This window comes from Eptatretus burgeri, chromosome 9, assembly GCF_056783735.1.
Source record: "Eptatretus burgeri isolate ZD-2024b chromosome 9, Ebu_testis_v1, whole genome shotgun sequence".
Taxonomy (NCBI): domain Eukaryota; kingdom Metazoa; phylum Chordata; class Myxini; order Myxiniformes; family Myxinidae; genus Eptatretus; species Eptatretus burgeri.
Window position 1 is genome coordinate 95,775,056 of NC_140969.1, and position 4,722 is coordinate 95,779,777.

Consider the following 4,722-nt stretch of genomic DNA (forward strand, 5'->3'; position numbering starts at 1 on the left):
GAACATGGGGAATACAAGATGGACATTACAGGGACTTTCAGGAAGGAAAGCAGGGAATTTGAAGGAGGTGGGCTTGGGGTGGATTAACGGGGGTAGAAAAGATCGAGGATTTGGATGGGGGGGTAGAGAGGTGGTGGTGGACAGCTGTTTAGATGGCCTGGAGGGAAGAATGGGCTTGAATAGAGTGAGTGAGTTTATTCCAAAGGTGGGAAAAAAGAGGAATGAAAGAGTGAAGGTGAGCAGTGATTCATGATTTTGGTAGTTTTACAGAAGGGGGTTGTAGGTGGACCTTGAGCGCCCTGCGGAAATATGGTGAGAACAAATCGCAGACACAGCAGGGGGGGTGAGACCGGAGAGGAGACGGTAGAAGACAGAAAGACCACCGACCTGCCTACGTTGAGAGAGTGAGAGACCCAAAGACTCAGCCTCATCACGGGAGATACCAATGATCCTAAATGCCTTGGCTCCCACAGTGTGAAACAGCAAAAGGTGAGAGGCAGGAGCACCAGCCCAGAGGGGAGAGCAGTACTCCATCAGGCTGCAGACGAATGTTTTGTAAGTGGTCAGGTGCTCAGGTGGGCCGAGGAAGGACTTTGCATGATGGAGGATTCCCAGTCGGCGACTGGCTTTGGAGGCCAGCTTCGAAATGTGGCTTTCCCAGGAAAGATCATGGCAGATAGTGAGACCCAGAAGTTCGAAAGAAAGGACTTCTTCTTGAGGATTGTTGAGAAAGTGGATGGGGGGGGTGGTTCCAAACCGTCCTTTCAGATAGACATAATGAGAGTGTGAGATTTGTCTGGATTGAAAGACATGTTCCGCGTGTTGGACCAGTTTGTGATTTTACCCAGATCTGCAGTGAGCGAAGAAGCTGCTGCTTGCCGGTCTGAGGGATGACAGATGGTATGGCAGAGGGTCGAGTCATCAGCAAAGAGATAGAGGATTTTCCAGAGTCAGAGAGATCATTGATGAAAACCAGAAAAAGAACAGGGCCCAGAATGCTCCCTTGAGGAACTTCAGCCTGGACAGGAAGAGGGATGAAAGAACTCCATTTCGGGCGACATGTTGGCTGTGACAGGAGAGGAAGTCTGTGAGCCATGAGTGGAGATGGCCTTGGATACCATAGGAAGAGAGGTTGGTGAGCAGGGCATGGTGCCAGACCGTGTCAAAAGCACGTGATATGTTCAGGGATATGGCTCTGATTTCATGTCCATCATTGAGGACCTCCATCCATTGTTGGGAGAGCATGAGCAGCATGTCCAGGGGAGAGTGACCTGGTCTGAAACCAAATTGATGATCAGAAATCAAGCCATTGGAGAAGAGGAAGGATTTAATGTCTGAAACGATGATGGATTCCATAACCTTGCTGATGATTGGGAGAAGGCTGATTGGTCTGGAGTTGCAGGGATCTGTTTTTGCACCTTATTTATGAAGGGCAGTAATGCTTGCTGATTTCCAAGCATATGACAGATGACCTTGAGCAAATGAGAGGGTAAATAGAACAGAGAGAGGTGAGCAAGAGCAGAGGAGCAGGTTTTTAAGACACGTGGGCTGATGCGGTCTGGATCGGTTGCAGAATCTGAGTCGAGGTTTGACAGCAAGCTCTCCACTTTGTCAGAAGAAAAGGACACGGAGTCCAGGGACAGTTGGGTGTGACTGGGTAAGGTGGGTACAGAAAGCGATGGGTTTTGGACACAAGATTTCTATGCAAACACAGAGTTTAGGCATTCAGCCTGTTACTACCATTAGCCAGGGTTGACTCGAGGTTGGGGAGGGGTGTTCAACTGGAGGTTGGGGAGGGGTATTTGACTGGAGGTTGGGAGGGGGAGGTATTTGACTGGAGGTTGGGGTATTTGACTGGAGGTTGGGAGGGGAGGGTATTTGACTGGAAGTTGGGGGGGTGGGTATTTGACTCGAGGTTGGGGAGGGGGATTTCCCTGGGTCTGATTTTTAGCTTAATTCCAGATAAGGTATTGTCAATCGAGCACTGTCCGTCCATCTGTCTCCCATTTCGACTTCTCCGGCCAAACCACTTGGTCAATCCAACTGAAATTTGGCATCGACGTTCTGCTGCGGACTGGTAGCAGGGATTGTAAAGCTCATGCCAGTCACGTGACTTTTGATAAGTCAAAATGGCCGACTTAGGAAATTTCTTCACAAATCTTCTTCTCCAGACCCACCAGTAAGAATGCTGCCAAATTTGACTTGCAACATTAGGACAGGGCCCCGATGTTAAATTGCGGAGGTCATTATGATCACGTTATCAGAAGTATGTCAAAATGGCTGCCTTGATCAATTTTTGGTAAAATTGCTCAAATTCCTTCAGAAATCTTCTTTACCTGACCCACAACATTCGGCCAGGGCCAGGGCCCAGATAAGCTACATGTCCAGTGGTCCTATTTTTTTAATCCCTGGATTTTCAAATCAATGCACTTGAAATTGCCATCCCGTGTGTGTCTGTGGGAGGGGGAGGGGGAGACTTAACGCCCCCATTGCCAAAAGATTTTGTATTAATGGAGATTGAATTATTGAAATTTTAATGTCTGACACTTAAAAATGATAAATGTATGCTGCATCCTTTTTAAGCATAGACTGATTTAAAAAAAGCATGTTCTAATCACACAAACAGTGTAAAATCAGCATGACATTGTGGTAAACATGATATATTTAAAATGCAATGGAGTTTGGCTTCACTGGATATGGATGATGCTGTTAGTATAGGCTGTATCGGAAGGGATTCCACCATAGACTTACATCCAATGTAACTCGATGGATTCCACTTATCTGTGAGTAGCAAATACAACCCGTCGCTCTGCCGACGTTGATATTAAGGGGGGAGAGAGAGGGCGAGGGGAGGACAGAGGAGGGAGGAGGGAGAGAGGAGAGAGAGATAGGCGGGAGGGAGGGGAGAGAGAGGGAGGGTGGAGGGAGGGAGGGGAGAGAAAGAGAGGATGGGGGAGGGGTAGAGAGAGAGGATGGAGGGAGGGAGGGGAGAGAGGGAGGGAGAGAGAGAGGGAGGGGAGAGAGGAAGGGAGGGGGAGAGAGGGAGGGAGGGGGAGAGAGGGAGCGAGGGGAGAGAGGGAGGAGGGAGGGAGGGGGAGAGTGGGAGGGAGGGGGAGACAGAGAGGAAGGATGGAGGGAGGGAGGAGAGACAGAGAGCATGGAAGGAGGAAGGAGAGACAAAGAGGATGGAAGGAGGGAGGAGAGACAGAGAGGATGGAAGGAGGAAGGAGAGACACAGAGGATGGAAGGAGGGAGGAAAGACAGAGGATGGAAGGAGGGAGGAGAGACAGAGAGGATGGAAGGAGGGAGGAGAGACAGAGAGGATGGAAGGAGGAAGGAGAGACACAGAGGATGGAAGGAGGGAGGAGAGACAGAGAGGATGGAAGGAGGGAGGAGAGACAGAGAGGATGGAAGGAGGGAGGAGAGACAGAGAGGATGGAAGGAGGGAGGAGAGACAGAGAGGATGGAAGGAGGGAGGAGAGACAGAGAGGATGGAGGGAGGCAGGAGAGACAGAGAGGATGGAGGGGAGAGAGAGGAGGGAGAGGAGAGAGCGAGGAGGGACAGAAGGGAGAGAGAGACAGAGAGAGAGGAGGGGGGTAGGGAGGGAGGAGAGACAGAGAGGATGGAGGGATGGAGGGGAGAGAGTGAGGTGGGGGGGGGAGGAAAAAAAACAGAGAAAGGTGAGGGTGGAGGTGGCGTTAGCAAAGAGAATGATATTGTTATGGTGCCGGGGGTCGGCCGCGAGCCGATCGCCCTGACGGAGCCGCAAGTCGAGTCGGCCTGACCGATCGCCCGGAATATAGATCGCCGCCCGGATAACTCCGAAGCCGACGGGTCCTTGTGCAAGAACCGTGAAGGGCCAACCTTTCCACCACGTGGTACAGGGTTATTTGCCAATTCTTCAAAATACCCGGAGACCACGTGGCGATCCACCGAGCCTCCACACCCTCGACGGAACTCGTACGAAACAAGCCGCTTAAGCGAGCCTGTCCCATGCGCGATTCCAAGCGGCTTAATCGCCGAGAACCGTCGGTCCGAATGTCCCCCATTTACGGCAAACCAATGGCTTTCTAACTACCAACACACAAAATGCTCAGTCAATGAAAGAATCAGTCAACGAGCTGAAAAAACATGTACACTGATAAAAAAAAAAAGGTGGATACTTCGAGCTTGCCCTGGGAGGACTCCATTCCACATTCTGAAACCCGCATATGTAGATACCAACCCCCCCCCCCCCCACACTTTGAGACCTAGAAGGTCTCCATTTCACCTCCTGAAACCCACCCACATATGGAATGGAAATAGCAGGCAACAGCAGCAACTTGCAAGTGTAAAAAAAACACACACACACACACACACACACACACACACACACACACACACACACACACACACACACACACACACACACACACACACACACCTGGGAGGGCCTCCATTCTACTTTGTGGAACCCATGTATGGAGATACCAACCAAACACACACACACACACACACACACACACGATGGTGGATACTTGGAGACCTGGGATGGATCCGTTCCACCTTCTGAAACTCGCATGTCCTAAAAAAACTTCACAGCTTGGTCCGTGAATCGTGACCCTTTACCCGCATATTTAAAACGACCGTTTTTTGGGGGGTTTTTTTTAACCAGATTTGCTTTGATTCCCGACAGAGCAGCTCGCGAAACCTCCGAAAATATATACACAGATCTGGCAGAT